The sequence below is a fragment of the Triticum aestivum genome, chromosome 2D (genome assembly GCF_018294505.1).
Source record: "Triticum aestivum cultivar Chinese Spring chromosome 2D, IWGSC CS RefSeq v2.1, whole genome shotgun sequence".
NCBI lineage: Eukaryota > Viridiplantae > Streptophyta > Magnoliopsida > Poales > Poaceae > Triticum > Triticum aestivum.
The window spans coordinates 316,212,869-316,240,513 of NC_057799.1; positions in this window are offsets into that span (position 1 = coordinate 316,212,869).

Genomic DNA, 27,645 nt, shown 5'->3' on the forward strand with positions numbered 1-27,645 from the left:
TCTCTCTCTGAATCCTCCTCTGAGGAGCTATCTGTAACCAGCAAGAAATCTGCATCGACAGGTAGCACTGACTGCTCAGAAGACCTTGTTTTCACTCCAGATTTTCCCATGACCGACTCAAATGGCTGATGCACAGGAAGAGTAGATGAATGTATAAACATTGTTGACAAATGGAATACATTATGGAAAAAAATATGGCACAATACAATTCACATATACGATGCCTGGCTAAACAGGATGGCATTGCATGATTCACGTATATGATGCCTGGCTAAAGAAGATGGCATTGCATAATTCCCATATACTCCCTCTGTTCCTAAATTTGTCTTTTTAGAGATTTCAAATGGACTACCACATACGGATGTATATAGACATATTTTAGAGTGTAGATTCACTCATTTTGTTCCGTATGTAGTCACTTGTTGAAACCTCTAAAAAGACAAATATTTAGGAATGGTGGGAGTATGATATAGAAACCAAACAGGTGGCATTCACAAATCAAATCTAAACTAAGCTGATGACATATAAGATGTATAATGTAAGCAATGCAAGGCGCCATATGCATGATATGACCAACATCAGCATGCCAGGTTAGAGCAAACACCTCAGGTGGTAAACAGGCGTGGTCGGCTCCTTCTGAATCTCCATCTGAACAGTTATCTTCCTCTGGAATACAATCTGGAAATGTAGGAGGGGGGGGCACTTCGCCCACCATGGAGCGACGTCTGCATGACATTATATTCGCACGCAACGGTCTTCTCTTTTTCTCTACATGTTCAGTACGATTGTGTACAATACCTGACATGCATAATAAAAAAAATAGTTAGATTTTGTAAGGCCTAAGGGGTGCATGCAAAAATCAACACTGATGGTAGCAAACGAGTGGATGGATCCAAAACTAATGATAGCAGGTAGATTATAGCTTCAGTTTAAAAAGATAGACAATGGATCATCTATTGTTTGTTGCCCACCCAACATGAACCAGATAGTAGACAGATACTATTCGTTGCTGGCTCGATATGAGACCCATGGGCAATTCAAAACTCAAGATTGAACGATAAAGTAGCATGTAATAATAACTGATGTATAACGTAAGCAAACACGAAAGACTGCAACCTCTCTTTCGGAACTGTGTAGTCCTCAGGTTCATCTGCTCAGTCGATGATGCTAATGCAGTTGGCGTGGCTGCCGGCAACGGGGAAGATGATCTGAGGCGGCGAAAGGAAGTCTGCAGGGGGGATCTCTGCTGCAGTGAACACTTCTGTCGATGGTGCACCTCAGGTGGAGTGGATGACGGCACGGCAGGAGCAGGTCATAACACACAGAGTTTTCTTTGACGCCTATCTGAAAATGAAGTAAATCTGTAAGGGCTCCTTAGAATTGGAGGATTCTATAAACGCAGGGACAGGAAAAACACAGGAATAGGATAGGAATGCACGTGCAAAACAGAGCATTTGGAAACATAGGATTTCAGTCAACCTGGGTGTTTGGCTCACATGAATTGGAAGAACAGAGGAATGGAGAAACAAAGTGATGCGATGAGTGTACAACCTCTTTGGCATAGCCTTGTGGACCTCAACATCATTGGGTTGGACGTGGAGGATGGTGATGATGCTGGTGTGACTGTCGGAGGCGGGGAAGAAGATCCGAGGCCTCTGGAAACGGCGCCGAGGGTACTGCTCCGCTGTGATGGACGGTTCCGTCGTTGGAGCAGCTCCGCTAAGGTGTACGGCGACGAGGCTGAAGCATGACAAGACAGACAACGTTAATCTGAAGTGGGACCCTAATATCATCTGCAATAGATGATGTAAAATACATCACCATAAAGTGCTACTCCATCCATTCCTAAATATTTGTCTTTCTAGATATTTCAACAAGTGACTACATACGAAGAAAAGTGAGTGAATCTACACTCTAAAATGTGTCTACATGCATCCGTATGTTGTAGTCCATTTAAAATGTTAGAAAGACAAATATTTCGGAACGGAGGGAGTAGATGTAAAACGCATCAGCCACGCCACGGCCGCTCCGATAGATGCTGTAAGTACTGTTCACTCTGAACTTAACTGAAGAAAATGAACTTCACAGTCGAAACTGAATTTTACTGTCGAAACTGATTGAACTAGTAACAGAGCATTGCAATAGATGTTTAGGGCGTTCGAGCACTAGTAGCAGAGAAGCAGTGATCTAAATCAGCAGACGCTCGAGCAGGGAACGCACTAGCAGAGAGCAAGTCGTGCAGTAGCACCGCGAGCGAGTGCTAAAGCAGCAACTCCTGTAGCTGCCCGAGGTCGTGCAGCAGCAGCAGCGCAAGCGAGAGCAAGAGCAGAGCAGCAGCACGAACCAAAGCAGAAGCAGTGCAGCAGCGCGACCGACAGCAAGAACAGAGCTGCAGCGCGAGCGAGAGCCGGAGTAGCTACAGCTAGTGCCGTTGTGGAAGTCGCCGCCAAGGAAGCAACGACATGGGGGAGAGACGCCGTGGATGATGTGGCCGGCGACGGCGCCGTCGACGGAGACACGCCATGTCTGCTCGGTATCGAGCACCGGTAGCCCCGTGAGATCGAATAAAAGATAAAATGCAGCGGTGAGTGCAGAACCTCCTTGGTGGCGCCGAGTTGGCCTCGGCTTCATCAGAGGAATTGGTGAGGGTGCTGCGGTTCCGGTGGGGCAGGTCAAGACGGCGCTGTGGGGATTGAGGTGGCGCGATAGACGAGGCGAACGTCGGGGCAGCTCCTTGGAGGTGGAGGACGGGGCGGCTGATCCGGCGGGACGACGAGATCGACAACGGATCCTCATCCGGTGCGGTGGATGAGGGACGGCGAGCTGTTGCGGTGGACGACGTAGTCGGGGAAGAGTCTCCGGCTGGGCGGCGGTTGGGAGGCCGATGGAGGAGCGTGGGGTTTCACGGGTTTTGGTGGCCTCGGTGTACGAATGGGGGGGCGAAGAGGGAGGGGGGAGCCAAGCTTAGGGACGCGCTTGTCCAAAATGTAGGGTAAGTTACCAGCGTAGCCCCACCGGTTTTGACACCGCGACGTGGAGCTTCATTTCCGGCGGAAGGGTAGAAGGGGGATTTCGCATGTCTAGGCTGCGGGAGCGATTTCGGATGAGGAGGGAGTTCTCGCGCGCGTCCAAATTTCGGGATAACAAGGCGCGGCGCGGGTTGAAGAAGCGGGAGTTTCAAAGCAGGTGAGACAAAAGATACTCGAGCTTGAAAATTTCGGGATAACAAGGTGCGGATTCCTTGTTCGGCAGAACAAACTTAATGTATAAAAAAAACAATTCATACAAGACACAAGAGAGTCATGTCCCCTTTTACTATATTGCTATAGATGCCATTGAAAAAACTACAAGAAAAATGTAAAAAAAATCGGGAGAACAAGATTACCCTGCACAGTACCAAATCGATTCGCACTTCCCTCAACAACAACAAAAAACAAATCAATTCCCACCAAAGAAAGAGTAATGTCCCTTTTTATATGATTACAAATGCCATGATCTCGAATTTCAATTTTTGAATCCACGTTATGTTGAATTCGAATATATCGTTGGGTGACCTTGCGGTTTATAATTGATGTAGTCGTACATTTTGATCTTCCATCATATATGAACATTTTACTCCACTGTGTGAACATATATATTGTCGTCTACCATATGGACTAAATTTGAATCAATTTTCCTTATTTGAATACGATTGTTGTCAGGTTATACAATAATTTAAATATTATCTTGATAACAAAAAACATACATATAGCAGTAATCATATTTCACTATGAACTACATGTACCATACGCTCTCCAATTCAAATATTTGTATCCATTTTATGTTGAATTCAAATCATAGTACATTATTGGTCTAGGTAGCGAGATGTTTGGGATAATCTAAACCCTGTTTTCATACGTATAATTTTTGGCTGAATTGGGACAAGTTTTGGTATAAGCCTCTTGCAAAACCGGAGATTCTCTCAACAAGCCTCGTGGTACCGAGAGGGAACGTGTCACCTTTGTGTGCGAAACGATATACGCTGCCTCCCCCCTGATTTTATTTACAGAGGCAACATAGAACTATATGAGTGCCCTGTTAAATTTTGGAATTATTTCGGGTTCATTTGGACTTTTTATACATTAATTGAGTTTCTGGACTTTTAATGTGCATAATCTAAATATGAATTGCATGCACATGCTTTGGTGCACCAAAGTGGGTTGAAAAATCGCATGTGTGTCCTTGGTTGAATTTCTAGGTCCCATGGAAGAAATGAGAATGAAATTCAAACATCTGGGCGTCATGACTCGGCCGAGAACATCGAGAAACTTTGATTTTAAATTCACTTAAATCGAAAACTCGCCTGGAAATCATGAAACTTGGCATGGTGTCATGTCATGGCACTAACATGTTGTGGTAAAAAATTGGGCCGATTTGGAAGCTCGTGGTTCTAAGAGGGAACGTGCCACCTTTGAGTGTGAAACGATATACGCTGCCCCCCCCTTGAGTTTCTTAACAAAGGAAACATAGAACTACATTAGTGCCCTGTTAAATTTTGGAATTATTCCGGGTTCGTTTGTCGTTTTTTATACATTAATTGAGTTTCTGGTCATTTAATGTGCATAAGTCAAATTTGAACTACAAGCACATGCTCTCGTGCACCAAAGTTGGTTGAAAAATCATATTTGTGTCCTCGGGTGAATTTCTAGGTCCCATGCAAGAAATGAGAATAAAATTAAAACATCTAGGCATCGTGGCTCGGCCGAGAACATTGAGAAACTTGGTTTTAAAATTCTTGTAAATCCAAAACACGTCTAAAAATCATGAAATTTGGCATGGATGTCATGTCATGGTACTACCATGTTGTGGTAAAAAAAATTGGCCGAATAGGAACAGATTTTGGTATCAGCTTCTTGCAAACCGAAGCTTCTCTCAAGAAGGCTCGTGGTTCTGAGAGGGAACGTGCCACCTTTGAGTGCGAAACGATGTACGTTGTCCCCCTTGAGTTTATTTACAAAGGCAACATAGAACTACATGAGTGCCCTATTAAATTAATTATTCCGGCTTCGTTTGGCCTTATTTACACATTAATTGAGTTTTTGGTCATTTAATGTGCATAATACAAATTTGAACTACAGAAGTTGGTTGAAAAATCACATTTGTGTCCTTGGGTGAATTTCTACTCCCTCCTTCCATCTATATAGGTCCTAATGCGTTTTTCGAGGCTAACTTTGACCAAACGTTAGAGCAATAATATATGACATGCAACTTACACAAAGCATACCTTCAAATTTGTATGTCAAAGGAGCTTCCAATAATATAATTTTCATAGTATACATCTCATGTGCTATTAATCTTGTCAATAGTCAAAGGCTGTCTTGAAAAACACATTAGGCCCTATATAGATGGAAGGAGGGAGTAGGTCCCATGCAAAAAATGAGAATAAAATTCAAACATCTGGGCATCGTGGCTCGGTCGAGAACATTGAGAAACTTGGTTTTAAAATCATGAAACTTGGCATGGTGTCATGTCATGGTAGTACCATGCCGTGGTAAAAAAATTGGCCGAATAGGAACAAATTTTGGTATAAGCTTCTTGCAAATCGGAGCTTCTCTCAAGAAGGCTCGTGGTTCTGGGAGGGACCGTGTCACCTTTGTGTGCATAATTCAAATTTGAAATACAAGCACATGTTCCAGTGCACCAAAGTTGGTTGAAAAATCACATGTGTGTCCTCGGGTAAATTTCTAGGTTCCATGCAAGAAATGGGAATGAAATTCAAAATTCTGGGCGTCGTGGCTGGGTTGGAAACATTGAGAAACTTAGTTTTTTAATTCCTGTAAATCCAAAACACGCATGAAAATAATGAAACTTGGCTTGGTGCCATGACATGGCACCAACGTGCTGTGGTAAATTTGTAGTCCGATTTGCGAAGGCGCACACATTAACAATCAACAAAGTCATTTTGGAACAAGTGATGTCACGTTACAATCGGAAACACAAGTATTATTGAAACCGTGGGCGTTCTACTTACCAGTACCATTTACGTGCCGCCACGCGTCCCCATTTTTTATTAGCTAGGAGGCGCCATGCAGGGTAGCTATTTGAGTACGAGAGGCGTGCGATCAGACCCCTGCGCGTGCTTATCGGGAGGAGAGCCCTTTGACCTCCATCTGCCGTCCACCTCTCTCCCAAGGTCTCCATTAATGGCGCCCGAGCCTCTGTTTAATGGCGTGGCTATGTCTCACTCGACTGATATTTAAGAGAGAAAAAAGAAAATCTGAAAGCACGGATCTTGATGTAAGATCTGACGGACCTATATAGCATCTACTGCCACTTATAGCAAGACTGATGAATATATAAGGACGATTAATTTTTTTTTGATCAAAGAAGGGCTTGCCCCTTCTGATTTTCATTACTGAAAACCACCACAATTCACAAGAAGTTCAGCACAACTCCAGCCTAACACGAAGGACTAAAAGCTACCAGATTGAAATGGCAACATCCCAAGAGGCCAACAAAGGCCAAACATCCGCGCTAGAACCCAACATTTCACAACCGACGACACAATCCACATCCTAAACCGATTATTACATCAAAAGAAACTAGGAAACTGAAGGAAGCCCAGCAGCAACTAGAAGAACAGCAACGCCAGGGTCGCCACATCAAGAGTTTTCTTCATTCCAGCCTCGCAACATTGATCTTCCACAGAAAGATAAGGACGATTAATTGTCTTACATAATTAGAAAGATAATTAAAAAAGCCACATGTAGCTACGCCCGAAATACACAAGGGCAAAAGAAGAAGGAAGACAAGGATCTGGCTCGCTGATCTCTACTTTCTTGATGCATTGCTGCAGGCCGCGGGAACTAGTCTCCGCGGCGAGCGGCGATGAGCTCTTTCGTGTCCTCAAGACGCTGCTTGAGAACATCCACGGATTCCTCCACCAGCCTTTGGCACTGGTTGCGGAGCATGTCATTCTCGTCCATAAGTTTCTTGACGATGACGCCGGTCCTCTTCAACAAGGCACCGGTCTCCTCCTTCTGATCTGCACTTCGGACGATCTTCTCCCTCAGCAGGTCGCGCTCGGCCCGGAGCCTCTCATTGCCCTCCCTTAGTTGCCGGATGACGCCGGTAGCCTGTTCAAACGAGGCTTTCATGTCGTCCTGCAACCTCGCCCAGCCGGAGATCTGATCCATCTAGCTATGGACGATCGCATGCATGCGCCTATAACAGTCGTTGCCTGCCCGCGAGAAATTTTCCCAGGCCGCCGCGGCGCGCCGGGACATCTCTGCTGCTTCCGCGGCGCGGCCGGACCAGTCTGCTGCATCGACGGCGCGGCGGGACCTCTGTGCTGCTTCAACGGCGCGGCGGGACCTCTGTGCTGCTACTTCCGCGCGGCGGGACATGTCGGCTGCCCTCACAGCGAGGCGGGACATCTCTCGTGCTTCTGCTTCCATGCTCGCCTCTCCCTGGTGGCAATCTCTCGACCCAGAACTCACGCTGGCCATGGCAGACGCAAGGGAAGGATGCTGAATGACTTGTTTGTTTTTGTGGATGAGGAGTTGAGGAGGAATGTGCAGTCATCTTGGCATACTAGTATTTATAACCGAGTACTAATACGCTCCTAAGTGGGAAACCGTTTAGGTTGTGATCGGTGTGAACAGGTTTGCAATTCAATATAGCGTGGTACTAATACGCTCCTAAGTGGGAAACCGTTTAGGTTGTGATCGGTGTGAACAGGTTTGCAATTCAATATAGCGTGGAGTAATTTGGAATGTGACGAGACGCAAGCTCAAAATTTATTGACGGTTCTAGTTTCAAAGTGCGGCACTATTCCGGGATGGAGTACTTCTTTTTCTACTCCCTCCTTTCCGGTTTTATAGGGCTTATCTCAAAATTTTAGTTTTTCCATTTTATAAGGCTCAATTTGGTTGTTCCCCAACACATGTTCAGATTCCAAGGTGCATTAAATCATTGCATGCAAGTATTAAGAGAAAATTGACCAATGCATATACTTTATGCATGCATGCATTGCAATTAATGCATTGATAAACATAATTTCTTGAGAAAAACAAGAGCATTAATTAGGTGCTTTTGCAAACTACAAAAAATATTCCACCACTCACCATCTTGGTTGGTGAGATTTTTGAATTAAGCCCTATAAACCGGAAAGGAGGGACTATTGTTGTGTACATGCAATAACTGGCACCGTCGTATACATATCTTACGGTTAATGGGGCGTTCGACAGGAATAGCCGCGTGGCGAGCTCTAGGCTAGTCTTTTTTTCAGACGCATTAAACCTATCTCTCGGGACTTCTCGCACGCACCATCGTGCCACCCACAAAAACTTGTACTCTGAGTTTAGTACTACGTTATACAGGAAGAGAAGAGGTGCACGCACGCACTCTTCCTCTCACACATGCGTCTATTTTTTCTCGAAAAGGAGGATGATGACCCCCGACCTCTGCATCTGGGAGTCACACACGCATCTGTAGCTACGAATTGTAGTGTTCTCAACCATCCGATTGGCTCTATCATGGATGTACCTATATACTAAAACATGTCTAGATACATCTATATTTTGACAAATGGAAGGCATGTATTGTGAAACGGAGGGAGTGCTTGTCATCAAAATGGATAAAAAGGGACGTATCTAGAACTAAAATACGTCTACATACATCTCCTTTTATCCATTTTGATGACAAGTAGTACTTCTTACCCAAAGGAACTTTATATCCAACAGACACAAAATATCCGTTCGACTGTTTGAAATTACTGATCTGATGTCGAAGTAATTGCTGCATCGCCACCAAAACCCACCATTTCTTAAGCTAAAGTAGACCAAGGTAATCCCTATATTAGCATATTACTAAGATAAACATAAGGCACTGTAGAAACATTTAGGACATGAGCTTGTCAATCTGAATGTGGAGGGACACAAGCTTAGCCCCGGCCAGCAGCTTGGGCGGAACTGTCAAGAAGGTCAGCTCCTGCACGTCGACGTCGCTGGGATCCTTGCTGCTTGTCACCTCCATTTCCACCTTGACGGCGTCAGTCGTGCCTTTGGGCTCCCCCGGCGGGCCGTTCTCCCACAGCTTGGCCACGTAGTGCGGCAGTGGGGACGCCCCCGCTGTGATGCAGACGACTGACACGGCGATAGGCGCGCCGATGTCGAGCACGCCGCCAACCAAGAAAAATGCGCGGCGGTCCTCCTCCGCGAACAGCAAGAGCCGTGGCTCCGACAGTGGCACTTGCAGCTGGAGCACCTTGTCGTACTGGATCCTGTGCACGGGCATGGGATGCGCGGTGCTGATGTGGTGGTAGAGCGCCGGCGGCGGGCCTTTGTAGCCGCAGACGGGCACGGGGCATTTGCAGGGCGCGAGCGGACACACGCTCTGGTGATCGGCGAGCTTGTGGTAAGTGACGTAGAGCCCACAGCCTTCGTGCGGGCACTCCACCCTCACCGACGAAAGGACGGAGTCCACCACCGTGTTCCACACTTCGAAGCCACCGCCGCGCTCGCACTTCTGGCACTGCCGCTGGTTCTCGGGGCGCTCGACGCGGCAGTCCGCGCAGGCCAGGTGCCCTCCCTTGCACTGCAGAAATCAATCGAACAGCACATCAATCAAGAAACCTGCACCTTGCTCAATCAGCCGAACGGACGAGCTGTATTCGAACCTCATACACTGGAGGCGTCAAGGGGCGGAGGCACAAGGGGCAGTGGAGCACGGTGAGGTCCATCGCCGGGTCCTGTTCGGTCTGCATGATCTCGCCCTCCTCGTGCACAACCATCTCTCGACTTGGGCCGGGGTATTACAAAGCTTTACCGTCACATATTTTATACTACTTCAAGGTGCATTAAATCAACACATGCAAGTATCAAAAGGAGAGTCACGGCATGCATGCATGCGTTGTAATTAATGCATCGGTAAACGCAAATTATTGAAATATATCGAGTGCAGTGCTTTGATGTGTCGCGTCAACTCGTACATCAACGAGAAGTTTGATTATCCTCTCCATCGCGGACTTAACTGCACCTGCCTTTGGCTGTATGACAGGTTGGCCACACACCTGTCGGGCCCACCTGTCATACACGCAAAGGCAGGAGCGTCCCTCCCTCGCCCATGTGCGTGGTGGCTGGCAAGACTAGGAGAAGCTTTCGCTACACGCTCTCCCTCCCGCACGCGGTGGACATGCAGCAGTTCAATCGGTGTCAGATGGCCAGAAGCGTACTGTAGTACTCCTCCAGTGCAGTAGTACTCCATCATTGTTCGACTTCCCGAAGAGGCGAAGAGTCAAGCGCAGCCCGGACGCTCGTGTGGCAGTTTCATGTGTAGAGTAGTCTAGGATAGCGTGTACCGTGCCTGTAAGCTTAAAATCGTTGGGGTCGGCTCCATGCTATGTGGCCGTCTCGAAGTTTTTTTAAAAAATTAAAATAGTCTTCTGGCCCTACCTGACACCCTGGTGATTGTAGTTTGCACGCTCATCTGGTCAAGACAGGAATATATATTTTAATTTGTTTTTTTTGAAAAGGGGGACTCCCCGGCCTCTACATCAGAACGATGCATACGGCCACATATATTTTAATTTGTGGTGGGTAAATGTTAGAGGTTGCAGCAAATATATTGTACACTGCGGGTCTTTCAGCCAAGTTTAGAGGCAAGCATGTGGGGCCAGTGCTATGATGTGTCGCGTCAACTCGTACAACGAGGAGAAGCTTGATTTTACTACACGCCTTCTCCCTCACCCATGCGCGCGGTTGCTCGCAAACGAGGACAGGCTTTTGCTTAGTAGTACTTCTACAACAAGCTATCCGTCCCGCTCGCGGTGGACGGACATGCAGCAGTGGATTCGACACTGTAGAAGCAGTAGTAGTAACATCATTGTTCGTCTTCTCGAAGAGGCGAAGAGCCAAGCGCAAACCGAACGTTGCAGTTGCGAACATTGGAGCACGCATATAGTCAGGCTCTTGCATGAGACACAATTGCTATGTGAGCTCACTATTGTACTAGTACATACAACTACTTGCTAGTATAGCCCTATAAACCAGAAAGGAGTATTTGCCATTCTAGAGATTTCAACAAGTGACTAGACTACACCGAGACGGAGTACATATGGAGCAAATGAGTGAATCTGCATCGTAAATAAATACGTACTATTTCTATCGTTTTCCTCTCCGAGGTGCACAATATTGGTATACTGACTAGTCTCTTTTTGACACGCATTTACGTTTTTTACACAGTACAAACGCAAGCGCTCATATACACGCGCATACACTCACCCCTATGAACGCACACACGCACGGCACTATCATCTTGAAATTTACGAAGTCACCATAGGCACCTCGTCGTCGACGGGTCCATAGGTGCTTGAATGCCAAGGAGGGAGAGGGTAGCGGTTCCCGAGACGTTGAACGGTCAATGATGCATCCTCAGTTACATGCAGAGGGAATTAATTGGAGAAGCAGAATGGAGCCAGCACGATGTGAATGCAACAGAGTTTGGACTCTCATATAATAAAGGCGCCCCACCACTCCAATCCATCTACTCCCAAGTCTCTGCGCAACACTGCTCACTCCAATCCAAGACCAAGTGACCAGAAGCCACAAGCACCTATGGAGGCGATGGACGCGAGCGGCAGTCGGCTGTGCCAAATCATCCAAGGCGCCGGCCTGCGGCCCCGCACCGCGCAGCGTTTCCAGACGGTGCTGGCGACCGCAGGCATCGTAGCCCTCGCCGACGCCGGCTTCACCTCTCGCATGGACGACATGATGGTCAACTCCATCCGCAAGTTCACCGCCGTCAAGAAGCGCGCGGACGACCTTGCCGTACTGCTCCAGCCCACGCGCCCAGGCTCCTCATTGCCTGCCACCCTCATCGGCCTCCATGGTGACGAACTCTTTCAAGCCCTGGTGGCCCTGCAGGTGCCGGAGGTCGCGACGAAGAATGTGCACCTCGAGGCCGCGCTCGCCGCGCAGCGCCTCGCCATGCAAGAAACCGTCGACCTGCACATCCACGTCTACGAGGAAATCGTCTACATAGGCCACTACAAGGCAAGTGAGGACAGAAAGACGTTGGCCTTCTTCCAGCGGCTGGAATCTTTAGACGCCATTGTTCAGAAGCACGTCGACCTGGCCACGAAAGCCGCTGCTACTTAGGCGCCGTTCGGTGGGCCGGCGCCCTGAGTCGAGGAGGTGGACGTCGTCGATGGATGCATCTCTTCTTGCCTCCTGTAACCAGCACTGCATCGCCTCATGGCCTTAATGTTTTATTAGTATAGTACTTCCTCCGTTCCCAAATATAAGTCTTTCTAAAAATTCCAGCAAGTGACTACTACATACGGAGCAAAATGAGTGAATCTACACTCTAAACTATGTCTACATACATCTGTATGTTGTACTACATTTGAAATAGTATCTAAAAAGGCTTATATTTATGAACGGAGGGAGTATATGGCATTTTTATTCCAGTCGTAACGTTTTCACTATGAGGTGGGGCCGCAGTTGAGCAAACCCACCCCGCCCACCGGGCGTCGGCCGAGTTTATAATTACTTGAAGAGAGAAACGAGGGAGGAGAGCTAGCTGTAGCACGGACGCTGTTGTCAGATGGGACTCGTGTTTATAGAATAGGAGTACTGAGCACTGGTGCCTCTTTTTTTTTGAGGGAAAAATTAGTCATATGTCTAGTACCACTAGTTGGGTGCGTGCGACCTATAGCTGTCATCACTTTAGGTCTCCTTTTTTAACCGCGGCTACGCTTCACGGTACATATTATTTCACGCATTTATCCTCCTATATGTACTCCTAGGCTATTTCCACGTGCTCCCATTCGCCGACATTGTGGGACACAGAGCATCTGGATCGTAGTGCATGCACGACTCGGAGCATATGCCGGGGTACTTTACATTTCAGACCTCACGAATTACATGCAAACCCCCCGCAGAAGAATAAATAAATGAATGAATTACTACATGAAACCAGATTATTTTCGTGGAAACAGGAGCACGTTCATTAAATTTTGGACATAACACGTTTATAAAAAATGACCGGACCGAAACCAGTCTAAGGGCCTCTTTGATTTTTCCCGCAAAAAAAGGGCCTCTTTGATTCGCAGGATACTGAAAACATGGGAATGGGGAAAGTATGATGGCGATGAACCGAGACGAGGAGAACTCTAACTCAGTTAGAGGTTAGAGTTAGATTCTAACTCTGAACTAACTCTAAACCAAAGAGGTGTATGGATGGCAGGGTTAGATTGACAATAAATGCTCTATCTCAATCATTTGACTACTTTGGACCCTATTTCCTGCCGGATTTGGAGGGTGCTTGGATACGTTTTAGTTCCATGACTAAAAGTAGTGGGACTAAAACTTGCTAGCCTCACCCATGCTTGGATCCAAATACTAAAGAGACTAAAATCAAGTTAATGAGCATTTATTATCCTCCAAACCCTCCAATCCAGAACTCGCCCGTGTTAAAGGAGAGGAGTTAAATGAGGAGAGAGAGGACTAATCCACATTTTAGTAGGGGTACCCCTGACTAAAAAAATTTAGTCTCAAGATTAGTTTTAGCCCCTCTTTAGTCAGGGGTGCTTGGAACTTTAGCCTCTTAAAGAGACTATTTTTAGTCAGACTAAAATAAGTCCCTTGGATCCAAGCACCCTCTTGGTGTGGCCGGCTCTTCTGTGGCCTCCTCCCGCTCACAATTTACATAAACGAACCATCTATACAAATCAAGCATGCAAAACATGATAATTTTTACTTTGTCCATACAAATGAGATATCCCACTTAAACATACAAGTCGTCAATCAAGCTTCACAAAATAAAAAAACACTTCATGAAATAAAGAATGAGCTAGCTCATCACGGAAGTCATTCACGATAGGGAGGGAGCCCGGAGCCCCTCACGCACCGAGGGAGGAGCTCGCCATCGTCGCTCTGGAGGAAGGCTCTGTAGAGCCCAAGCCCCGGGAACCCCTCCGACGCCGGCCCTTGCGAGTTGAGGTCGACACCGGCATGGGTAGCAGGGCCGCTTGCCGCCGACTGGGAACTGAATCTTTGGGCCTCTAGAAATAATGCAAGCCTGTAACTAAAATACCTAGAAAGGTGAACTGAATCTTTGGGCCTCTAGAAATAATGCAAGCCTGAAACTGAAATACCTAGAAAGGTGAACTGAATCTTTGGGCCTCTAGAAATAATGTAAGCCTGAAAGTGAAATACCTAGAAAGGTGAACTGAATCTTTGGGCCTCTAGAAATAATGCAAGCCTGAAACTGAAATACCTAGAAAGGTGAACTGAATCTTTGGGCCTCTAGAAATAATGCAAGCCTAAAATTGAAATACCTAGAAAGGTGAACTGAATCTTTGGGCCTCTAGAAATAATGCAAGCCTGAAATTGAAATACCTAGAAAGGTGACCTGAATCTTTGGGCCTCTAGAAAGATTTATTACCTCCTCAAGCAGCATCAAACAATTCCATGCGTGCACCACAAATCTATATCAAGTTTGATCAGGATCTACTTTTCCAAATCAGAATTAGCGCTAGAGCAAGCAAGATCAATGATATGGCCGTGAGACAGAGAAGGAACGAACAAACTCGCCCCTCTCGCGACCTCCCTGGTAGATGCGCTGCCGCCGCGCACGACAGAGGGAGAAAAACGACTGGTGAAGGGGGAGCGGGGCGACCTTCGAAGGCCGGAGGGAGAGGGCGCCGGAGGCCAAAAGGAGAGGGTGGCCGGAGGAGAGAGAGGGCGAGCGGCCCTATGGGGAACAGAGAGGAGTCGTGCGAGAGGGGGGAGCGATCTGGTGCGGGCAGGGGAGATTTTTTTAGTTCTCTTTTAGTGGGCCCAAGGATAACTAACCCAATTAGAACCTCTCCACCGGGCTAGTTTTTTTAGCTGGGTTAGAGCAAACTAGCTCAAACTAACCCCTCTTGTTTCGATAATATGAGGCTATTTCAACCCAAACTAGCTCTAACTCAGGGATCCAAACAAAGAGGAGTGTTACTGTACATGCTACAGTGTGGACCGTAGCACATTGTTTTTTGGGACATTTACATCTATGCCCTTAACTCGAACCCACTACTCAGTTTTGCCCCTAATTTTTAGGTATGCTCAGTTTTGCCCCTCCGCCGTTAGTTTCACTTATCGAAATGCCCTTCTCTGTCGTTACCGTCCGGTCAAAGGTCTTTGACCATCCTGAAAAAATAGCAAAAAATATCAAAAAAATATGAAATTTGGTGGGATCGAAGATAGTCATGTCCGCAAGGCACGTGCACATTTTCATGCCGTTCGGACACTCCGGGAGCTCGTGGCAAAGGAAAACATAAATTTTGTACGCATGCGAACAGTAAATTCAAAAAAAAGAAAAAATCAAAAAATTATGAAATTTCGTGGAACTGAAGATATTCAGGTGCGCAAGATGTGTGCACGTTTTTGTTGTGTTTGGACATCGTAGGAGCTCGTGGAGAAAAAAACAAATTTTAGCTCAAAAAAACTTTGAAAAAATGCACTATTTTGTTTTTTTCTCTAGAGCGCCTCGTACGTCATTTGATCACCAAAACTTGCAAGCACCTTGTGCACTCAAGCCTCTTTGACACCAAATAAATTCAATTTTTTTTGAACTTTTTTGCTATTTTTTTTGAATTTACTGTTCATACGCATAAATTATTTTTGTTTTCCTTTGCCACGAGCTCCCGGAGTGTCCAACCAACACAAAAATGTGCACGCGCCTTGCGGACATGACTATCTTCGATCCCACCAAATTTCATATTTTTTTGATTTTTTCTGCTATTTTTTTCTGGATGGTCAAAGTACTTTGACCGGACGGTAACGGTGCAAAAGGCCATTTCTATAAGTGACACGAACGGCGGAGGGGCAAAACTGAGCATACCTGAAAATTAGGGGCAAAACTGAGTAGTGGGTTCGAGTGAGGGGCAGAACTGGAATTGGCCCTTGTTTTTTATGGCCATATCACCACATTGTTTTCTACTGCTGGTTCACTGGGCTACCGTGGTTCGCACTACTGGTTCACTGGGCTGCCGTGGTTCGCACTCCTCCGACCTGAGTAGTACTGTAGTATAGTACTAGTATATACCGCATCATTCTTTGCTCCTTCTTACTACTCTGACATGTGGGAGAGCCAGCATCCGGGTCGACGTGTCATGCACCAGATTAGAGCGCGGAATGGAAGGGGGGCATCACCCCGGTCGGAGCGCCAGTAATTCATGACTATAGTGAGTGGTCATATCACAAGTCTTTCCAGCAGTAACGCGCCGTCAATTCGCACAGCCCCACTCGCTCACCCTCCTCGCCTCTCTGTCAAACCGCCTACCCAAAAACTGCCGCGCGTATTGCCCGGGAAAAGCCCCGCCCTCAACTTTTAACTACGCGAAAATAGTTCGAGCTTGTTCGTTCTATATAAATACAATACTTACTGTATGTTTATTCACCCGTGGGGTTGTTCAATGAATGGAGGGGCGGGGGAGCACAAGTGAACTATACTGTAGTACTACTAGTAGTAAGTAGGAGTCGTATAGTAGTCACCTTAAATAGAGAGTTTCTTTTCTTTAATGCCACGTACAAAAATTGAAATGCTTGTTGTGGAGAGAAAAAAGATAATCACTCCACTATATATGGACGCAGGGGCCTGAGCGCTTGCTTTACTAGGGTTGCTCTCTTCATTCTCTCATCCTCTCCAGATATAAATAAGACAGCGGTAGCGACATTTTCTCTCTGCTCACCGCTGGTCACAGATCCGGCCGGATCCCTTCGGCCGGTGTGTGTAGAGGACTAAAAGGTGCATCGTTCATGCAGTCATCGCCGCCGAGGGAGGAAACCCACAGCTGCCGGAGGGGCCCGGTCCTCTGCCCGTGCCGTTCTCTCCGACACAGCGCCGGCTCAGGAGGTCCTCCGACCCTTCTTCCTCCCTGCCGTATTGTCCGCAGATCCGACCTGCCACCGCCGACATCCCGGCGACCCTCAGGTATAAGTTCTTCGAAAGGGGCCTTGCTCTACTGCCCCAGCTCCCCACGTGTCTGCATGTGCATCTTTTTCTACTCCCATCAGCTTTTCCAAAGCCACCTAAATTTTTAGTATTATTAGAGGTAAAGCTACTTCATGCATTCGAATCTAGGGTTTTTTTCAAACAACGAAGAAAGGGGGAAAAGTTGTAGCATGAATCTAGGACTTGATTCAAAGAGGAAATAATATGGTGAAAGTAGTAGAGACCGGATACCCAACCGGTCTCTTGGTTGAAAAGGGAAATAATGGGAAAACGCAGTACAAACTGGATAAGGAACAGATCTATTATTGGTTGAAAAAAGGATAGAAAGTGGCGGCTGGTGGACAAGTCAACAGAGTATGTCCAGGATTAGATTTGCTGCCATCACATAGTAAAAGGTCTCCAGGATTAGATCTGCTGCCCTCACATAGTAAAAGGTCTCAGGATTAGATTTGCTGCCCTCACATAGTAAAAGGTCTCAGGATTAGATTTGCTGCCCTCACATAGTAAAAGGTCTCCAGGATTAGATTTGCTGCCCTCACATAGTAAAAGGTCTCCAGGATTAGATTTCCTGCCCTCACATAGTAAAAGGTCTCCAGGATTAGATTTGCTGCCCTCACATAGTACAAGGTCTCCAGGATTAGGTTTGCTGCCCTCACATAGCATGAACAAACTCGGCATCACCACTTTATGCCTCCTTGTAGGTACATTGTGCTGATGCGTCCACTGTCGCATGTCCTTATACCAACCTTTTGTTGTTGTTAATGTAAGGGCGCATGTAAAATGAAGCGATCACACTGTTACCTTAGGGACATGTCTAACCAGTGTTATTGTTAATCTAATGCCTCCAGTGATAAGATGCAATTAAACTGTGTTACAAATGGCACTCCTTCTGTTTTCCCCAGTATGATAAGTAAGTTGCTCCTTTACGCTGCTGAGTGTCCTGGTATCCCCACGGTCCCATGCCCTTAAACCAACTCTTTAGCTGCTGTTGATTTACTGTGTCTGGTAAACAAGCAATGCCACCATTAAATTAATCCCATATTTGAGGAATCTCATTGTTGATCGTAATGCTTCTGGTAGCATGAAGCATTGCTGACGTTTTAAAATTTCTACTATCCTTGCGTGATTGCCATGAACATAATTAAGATGCTTCTTTTCATTTTGTATATGTTTCGTATATTCTTATTGACCAGCAACTGTTTACTTTCTATCTTTTTTGTGCAGATAGGGATATCCATTTCACCCTGTTGCTATTGTGACCTTTTGGTGAACTGCACAAAACACTTTTTTTGGAATGAGTGTCTTGTGCAGTTCAACTAAAATGTCACGTGGGCAACATCTCTCAATTTTGGTGGAACTGCACAAAATGGTGATTGGAGTTACCAAAATCTCCGTCAAGTTCTGCTGGTAATCTCGTGCAACATTTTATTAGCCTTTGCAAGATGGAGCCGTCACTGTCACCACAATGGCACTTTATTTTAGTGGAACTGCACAAAAGGATAAGAAAATTATAGTTGCACCTTACATGAGCCGGACAGGCAACCTTAATGTTGCTCAATTTTTGTGCAACTACTAAAGAAGAACCTGCCAGCTCACAAGAGCAAGTACTTCTTGCTAGCTGAATGATACAATTTTTATTTCATTTCAGGTGAACTGCAGAAAAAGTGGCATGGATTGAATCATCGAGTGGAGCTGCAGGTTGACTTCCAATAGTGCCAGTATTATAGTAGTCATGCTCTTTATTATCTGTGTTGTGCAAACAGGAATACTCAACTACAGATGTTGTGACGGTCAAGAGCATTCGCCAAGTTCTTCGATTGTATGACATGGCTAGCCAAGATGGATTTAATCCCGATATTCACTTTATCAAAAGGCTCTAATGGGTTGGTTCTGAATCTTGCAAGCTGGGAATCAGTGAGATGTGTAGGCATCTTTGTTGTACTTATTATTTGAATCTTATTTGTTGGTTCTGAATCTTGCAAGCCGGGAATCAATGAGATGTGTAGGCATCTTTGTTGTACTTATTATTTGGATCTTATTTGTTGGTTCTGAATCTTGCAAGCTCGGAATCAATGAGATGTGTAGGCATCTTTGTTGTACTTATTATTTGGATCTTATTTGTTGGTTCTGAATCTTGCAAGCTGGGAAACACGGCATGATGATGCAGAGGACAACAACCATAACAAACAGTTCAAACTTGGTAGTATTATCTTTGTGAAAGTGCGACAAATGTGTTGATCGTGTGCGTCCTGAGAATAATAATTCTAATTGTTGTGCATGTTGATCCTGTGGCACTGATAGAACGAGCGAATGCATTACTTGTTTTAAGTATAAATTTCTATTAAAGCTAATTAAATTTAAGTAAAGTGACCACTAACTCCTGTTATTACAGTACCAATACAGACCCGCTCGTGAACCGACGTGTGGCCAAGGGTGCATCTTCTGCCGGCGTGCAGCGGACGAGGGAGGGGTAGTAACTAGTGTCGCCTGTACACACTCAGCTTACTGTTGAATCCAGTTCCCCAAGAGCTGAAAAACGAACTGCTGTCGCCGCCTACACACTCGTTCACTCGAAGAGACTCCAATGGCGATCCGAGGGGTGAGCCTATTGGATACGGACTTCAGCAAAGGAGTTCCCCTTTGAGTTCGCCGTTCAGTCCTATGGCTGCACCAAGTTGAATGTGATGTACACCAACGATACGGACTCGGTGAAGCTCTGCCTCGCCTCAGTCCTATGGCTGCACCAGGTTCTGGAGCATTCGCCCGTTTCATCGGCAGCGCCGACTGCACCTTCGCTACGGTGGAGAGAAGGAAGAACGCGACGATTCGGCCATCTGGTGCAACAAGCTTGTCGACATCCAGAAGCAATACAAGATCATCAGCAACGGGCAGGAGAAGGACTCCGTGGTTGACCTCACTGAGACCATCATCGACCCCTGATACGCCAACATGAAAGAAGACGACCTGAACACGTGGGAGGTACCTCTGAATCTAGCCTACATAACCTACGCGGCCAAGGACGCATACGCATGCTACGACATGTACAGGCAGATCTTGGACATGAGGGCGTGTCTGCTTCCCGTAACCGACGAGTACACGGACAGCCGCAACGTCATGATCAAGCGTGCCAGGAAGGTCTAGATGTTGTACTTTATCTGTTTATAAGCACCTTTATCATCTGAGTGTTTCATGCATTAGCCTATGTGTCGTAATTATCTGTTTTGTCCGAAATATTTATTTTAAGAACCCATTAACCTGATTGCTTTTTTTAGTGGCTATTTTCTTATGTATGTAAACTAGTTCACTTGTCCGTAAAAAAAACTAGTTCACTCGGCTGCCGTGCTTTGAATCTCCTTCCTCCCAACATATTCCCCTCCTCAGGTGGACCCAGCAGGTCTCTGAATTTTCTCCCACTTTCTTTTTCGATGTAAACTGAGTTTTCTCCCAGTACTTTCCCCTAGAACCAACTCAACTGTCCCACGTCTAGCCTAAAAAATAATAATACCCCACGTACTATTAACTCATCAAATTAAAATAATATTTTATTTCGTAAGTTGAAAGTTCTTACAAAATAATAATAATTATTATTTTTATATAACTTGGCAAGTTAACTCCTAGTGATTGCGTACATAAGCTTGCAAAGATTTTATTGACGTGCAATCATGTGTTTATGTTTTTATAACATTTCTCCGTCTAGCCCAACATGATATTTTCACCCAGCCCAGCAAGTCCGCGGATTTCGAGAAAAATGCAAATGGGATTTAAACGGGATGCATAGATGCTACATCATTGTTTCACCCAGCCCACCAAATGCACTAAAAAACGAATGGACTGGCTGACATGTGGGCCAGTAAGTCGAAGCCTAAGAAGGCGCTGGATTTACATCCAACGGCCGGCATTCTTCTTCAATCTCTCGTCTTCTTCCCCCAGTGCTGCCAGAACCGCCTGCTCCAGCCTTCGGCGTCCAGCGGCGTTGTTTTGCGCTCCTCAGCGAAACGCTACCCCGCTGACGGCCAGGCCATCCCTCCACTCCGCACCTCCTGTTATTCTCTGCCGAGTGTAGGTCCACCCCGCACCCGAACCAGTCAAGTTTCCCACTCCTCTCCGTCTGTGACTCCACTGCCGCGTCTTCCCCATCTCCGGGTCGTTCTAGTCTGGGGCCTCGCCGTCGTCCACCGCCTCGGTGCGCTCGGCGCGGCGTGGTCAACATACGAGAATCATTGGAAGAGGACTGTACGTGGAGAGCCTGACGGCTGGGGCCCACGAGGTCCATGGTCGCACGCAAGGAAAGTTCCTCCATATTACGCACTGTACGTGCACTATACGTGGGAAGGGCTTCTGTATTTCACGAAAAAAACGTTCCCCCCGCTGGCAGGTCGGACCCACCAGCTATATCTTCACACGCAAGGAAGTGCCTCCTTATTACGCACCAAAAAATGAATACCCCCTGCTAGCTGGGACCCACCATAGTGGGTGGCTGACTTGTGGGCCTACTAAGTTGACGAGGACGGAGGGATTTGTCAACTTAGTCAATATGAACGATTCTAGCTCCAGTGACCGTACGATGTCCATCCAACGGCCATAGTGCTTCTTCAACCTCTGGTCTTCTTGCTCCAGCCGCCCAAAGCAGCGCCGGTCGTGCCGCGTGCTCCTGCCTCTTGGCCGGCTGTGATGCCGCGGAGGCCTCACCGCCCCCTACTACTCCCACCGCTGGCCCAGGGTATCCCTCTACTCACCCACACCCCCTGTTATTCTGCGGCGCCGGCAGCCTCACGCCGCAGCCGAACCAGTGAACCCTCGTACTCCTCTCCGTGTGGGCATCCACTGCCGCGTCTTCCCCGGCTCCGCGTCGTCCCCTTCCTAGGCCTCGGCGTCGTCCACCGCCTTGGTGCTCTCGGCGCGGCGTGGTCAATGTGGTCAACGACCGACTTCCATCGGAAGAGTACTGTACGTGGAGAGGCTGACAGCTGGGTCCACGGCCACAGCCCAGTGCTTTTGTGATTTGCCAAGTAAGTCGCTTTGTCAGGCCTGATGGGCTGCAAATCTTTCAAGACGAGGAGAGCTTCATTCGGCTGGCCGAGAAAATGGCCTATCAGTAATGAGAAATGGGCTGTACATTTTTAAAACACATCAAACCAGCAATTAGTTTCAAATATCTTTTTTTTATTTCGAGATTTTAAATTACATTAATTTTTATGCGTGGAGAATTTGTTGGATTTTATATTGATATACATTTATTTTTAAAATCAGTTTGAATGTGAGTTGAAATTTTGGCATTAAAAACAGTTCGGATCGCACCGAAATATGCAAAATTTCGTATAATTTTTTAACCGTGGCCACAGTATGGGCTGTAATGCTAACAAAAAGAATATGGGCTCCAAAAAAACCCTTAAGAATTAGCAAATGAGCTGTAAATTATTAGAAATAATGGCAGATGGGTTGTATGCTGTTTTCCACAGATTTGAGGCTTTCCTACAAAAAAGGTTGACGCACAAGCAGTGACTGTTGGATGTCCATCGAACGGCCGTCGTGCTTCTTCAATCTCTGCTCTTCCTTCTCCAGCCGCTCAAACAAGCGCCGGCGGGACTGCCTGCTCCCTCCTTCCCGTGGCCGGCTGTGCTGCCGCGCAGGCCTCACCGCCCCACCGTACTCCCATCGCTGGCCTAGCCATCCCTCTACTCACCCACACCTGCTGTTATTCTCCGGCGACGGCAGACAAACCAGTAAACCCTCGTACAGTCGTACTTCCCTCCGCGTGGGAAACAACTGCCGAGTCTTCCCTGCCTCCGTGTCGTTCCCTTCCTAGGCCTCGCCGTCGTCCACCGCCCTGGTGCTCTCGGCGCGGCCTGGTCAACGTGGTCAACGACCGACATGCATCTGAAGTGGACTATACGTGGAGAGGCCGACAGCTGGGTCCACGGCCGCACGCAAGGAAATGCCTCCTTATTACGCGCAAAATAATGATTCCTCCACCTGACATCAGGGACCCACCGAAAGGGCCTCTGTATTTCGTGAAAAAAATGTTACCGCTGCTCACAGCTCAGACCCACCACCTATATCTTCGCACGGAAGGAAGTGCCTCCTTATTACGCACAAAAAAATGAATACTCCCCCTGTTAGCTGGGACCCAGTATAGTGGCAGGCTGACTTGTGGGCCTACTAAGTTGACGGGGACGGAGGGCTTTGTCAACTTAGTCAATATGCACGATTCTAGCTCCAGTGACCGTACGATGTCCATCCAACGGCCGTAGTGCTTCTTCAACCTCTGGTCTTCTTGCTCCAGCCGCCCAAACCAGCGCCGGTCATGCCTCGTGCTCCTGCCTCCCGTGGCCGACTACGATGCGGCGGAGGCCTCACCGCCCCTACTACTCCCACCGCTCGCCAGGCCATCCCTCTACTCACCCACATCCCCTGTTATTCTGCGGCGACGGCAACCTCACACCGCAGCGAACCAGTGAACCCTCGTACTCCTCTACGCGTGGGCATCCACTGCCGCGTCTTCCCCGGCTCCGCGTCGTCCCTTCCTAGGCCTCGCCGTCATCCACCGCCCTGGTGCTCTCGGCGCGGCGTGGTCAACGTGGTCAAGGAACGACTTCCATCGGACGTGGACTGTACGTGGAGGGGCTGACAGCTGGGTCCACAGCCGCAGCAAGGAAGTGCCTCCTTATTACGTGCAAAATAATTATTCATCCACCTGACAGCATGGACCCACCGGACGGGCCACCGTATTGCATGAAAAAATGTTTGCCCCTGACTACTAGGACCCACCAGCTACATCTTCGCACGCAAGGAAGTGCGTCCGGGCAAAAAAATGATTCGCCCCCCTGACTGCTGGGACCCACCAGCTACATCTTCGCTCGCAAGGAAGTTCCTGACAGTCGGGTCCCACCTGGTCGAAGCGTACGTAGCGTTGTCATTCTGGTCGCGAACGTGTACGTACATATATACTGGTGGATGTAGAGGCGTGCACGTGTCGTAGTAGAGGCGCGTACGTGTCATAGTAGAGGCGCACACGTAGCATGTACACGTACGTACAGCGGCCAGGGTGCAAGAAAGAAAATACGGCCACGTATGTGTACATACGGGCGGGGTCTCGAACGCCTACTCGCGCATACGTACGGCCAGGGCTCGTGTACATGGCTGGGTCGGAACGGAGAAACAGCATCATCATCGTGTTCATGGGGAGGCAACGGAATGCGTCGTGTTCATGGGGAGGGGTGTGGCATACCGCAAAACGGAGGAAACGGACCTCCTACGGTCGAAACGGGGGTCCTGTTGATCGGGAGGAGTGTGGCGTACCGCAAAACGGAGGAAACGGACCTCCTACGGTCGAAACGGGGGTCCTGTTGATCGGGAGGGGTGTGGCGTACCGCAAAATGGAGGAAACGGACCTCCTACGCTCGAAACGGGGGTCCTGTTGATCGGGAGGGGTGTGGCGTACCGCAAAACGGAGGAAACGGACCTCCTACGGTCGAAACGGGGGTCCTGTTGATCGGGAGGGGTGTGGCGTACCACAAAACGGATGAAACGGACCTCCTACGGTCGAAACGGGGGTCCTGTTCATCGGGAGGGGTGTGGCGTACCGCAAAACGGGACTCCACGGGATACTATTCATCTCCACCGTCGACCTCCTCCAGCCTCCACGGGCTACCGTCGACCTCCTCCAGCCTCCACGGGCTCCTGTTCATCCAGCCTCCACCGCGCGCTACTCCACCGGCTACTGTTCAAGCACCCCTCCACGGGCACCCCTCCATCGTCTACTGTTCATCCAGCCCTCCACACCACGGGGTCCTGTTCAACCCCCCCTCCACGGGCACCCCTCCACCGTCTACTGTTCATCCAGCCCTCCACACCACGGGGTCCTGTTCATCCAGAGGCAACGCCACCGCTCACTGTTCATCCAACCCCCCCACCCAGCAACGCTCACTGTTCATCCCAGAGGCAGCATCGATCGGCTTAAGTTAGCAGCAGTAGCGAAGGAATCGCTCGATCGGGCTCAGTTAACAGCCATCGATCGATCGCTCGGGTTCAGTAACGCGTAGCCTGCAGTGCAATCGCTCGGGTTCAGTTAGAGCCCAACGCCTCGCTCGGGTTCAGTTAGAGCCAACGCCTCGCACACACGCGCGTACGTGTACGAGAGAAACGTGCATCGCTCGGCCCCCGACCTCCCACCGTAACCGGGAACTTGCCGAAATTTTCCTCCCCCTCGCTTCTACCATGGTTTTTTCCGTCATGGACGGCCCAAAGAATGTCATGCAGCTGCGTCTCCGGCCCGCCCAGGACGAAAAGTCCATTTTCTGTCATGATTTTTTGTCATAGAAGTAGCAGCCCACCACATCTATGATGATACCGGGTTTTGTAAAAATTATCGTCATAGAAGTGTCATATGTATGACAGAAAAAAAATTCGTTCGGCCCAAAATGTCACGGATGTGTCTTTTTTTGTAGTGTATATCGGAGACCCATCGGTACTTGAAGGGTATAGTGATGCGAATTGGATCTCTGATGCTGATGAGATGAAGACCACAACTGGTGTGATGCCCGGATAATCAAGCTACAGTAATTCTCTGCTAATGGTGCCACGTCACCTCGGTTACTGTTGATAACTGGAGTTAGTTCAAAAACGATTCAAATTAAAATCTAAAATATAGGCAAACAGTAACATTTTCAAATATCAAAACTAAAATGTTCGGGTTGTGTCAAATAAATCGTAAGTAATTATGCTGGAGAAACCAAGCTTTGATAAAATATTTAAAGGCTCTAAAACAATTAAAACAATAGTGAAAACAATTAAACAAATGCCTATTGAATTTATAAAATGCCAAAACTATTTTATTATGGGTTAAGGATTAATCTCACAGTAGTTTGTTGATAAATACAAATTTGGGCACTAGTGGTAATTTTTGTAAAACTAGAAAAATAAAAGAAACTACAAATAAAAAAGTAAATAAGAAAAAGTAAAGACAAAACAAATAAAAAAAGAGGAAGGAAAGCAACCCCACCAACTGGGTCCGGCCCAGCAACAGGCCGGCCCAGCTGCGGCCCAGCCCCACTCCCCTTATCCCCTTGACGGTGGAACCCTATCCACCCCGTCGCCCCCCCACTACCCCACTCCCCCTCGATCCCCCTCTCGCTCTCTCTCTCCCCTCCATCTCCCCCGATCCAATCGGGATCGGGCTCAGATGCCGCCCCGCCGCCGCTCCCCCAGAGGCCGGCGCCGGCGCCAAGCACCGCCACCCCCGGCCTCCTCCGCGCCTCTTCTCTCCCTCGCGCGACGCCCGCCTGGAGCCGCGGCCTCGCCTCGTCGCCAACCCGACTCCGTCGCCGGCGCTCCCCGTCCCCGTCGCTCCTCTCCGACCACCTCCCCACCGGACCACGTCGAGCCTCGCCGCCCCGCTCCTCTTCAAACGCCGGTGAGGGCATCGCCCTCCCCCTTCCCTGCCTCCGCTCCGTGCCCACCCCGTCGTTCCCCATGTAGCTCTCGGCGCGCGCCCCAGGCCCTCCCCTGCTCGCTCGCCGCACCGCACGCGCGCCCTCTGACCCGATTCGGCCGTGCCCTGGCCGCGCTTGCGCGTGCCCCCCCCCCCCCCCCCCCGCGCCGGCCCGCGCCCTCTTGGCCTCGACCGTGGCCTCCACACCCGTGCGCGTCCGGCGCCCGCGCTCACGGCGCCTTGCCCACGCGACCCCGCTCCGCCTTGCCGCCCGCTTCCCCCACTGCTGCCCACCTCGCTCGCCTCTGCCTCCCGCCGGAGCTCCACGCCGGCCGCTGCTGCTGCCGCTCCCCACGCTCGCCCGCGCCTCTGCTGGCGCCCCCCCTGCCTGTCGATTTGGGCGCTCGCCCAGTCGGGCGCCAACGCCCGATGCCCGGCTCCGCCCAGCGCCCGCAGCGCCCCTGCACCCGTAGGCTGCTGGCCCGCGAGCCCGTTAGGCCCTCTGAGCAGCTGACCAATGGGGCCCAGCCCACAGAACAAAAAGAAAAATAAATAATAAAAAATAAATTTAATTAATTAACTAAATTAATTAAGTTAATTAATCCTGTTTAAATTAATCTAATTAATTAGTTAATTTAATTAAACAGTAATTAATTAGATAAACCCTAATTAACCTAAACAGAGAATGACAGGTGGGTCCCATTGGACCCACATGTCAGTTTGACTTAGTCAACCCCTGTTGACTGCTGATGTCAGCATGACATCATGCTGATGTCATAAATCCAATTTCGAATTAAATTAAATGATTAATTAAATTCCAGAAATTAGTAAATCTTTAGAAAATCATATCTTTTAAACCGTAGCTCAGATGAAAAAACTTTCTACATGAAAGTTGCTCAGAACGACGAGCCGAATCCGAATACGCAGTCCGTTCATCCGCCAGACGTCCCTAGCATAGCAAACTTGCAACTTTCCCCCTCCGTTCATCTGTCCGAAAATGCGAAACATCGGGAATACTTTCCCGGATGTTCCCCCCCTTCGCCGGTACCACCTACTGCCGCGTTAGGACACACCTAGCACCGCTCATTGTCATGTCACGCATCGTCATGCTTATGCTTGCATTGTATTTACTGTTTCTTCCCCCCTCTTCTCTCCAGTAGACTACGAGACCGACACTGCTGCTGCCCAGTTCGACTACGGAGTTGACGACCCCTCCTACTTGCCAGAGCAACCAG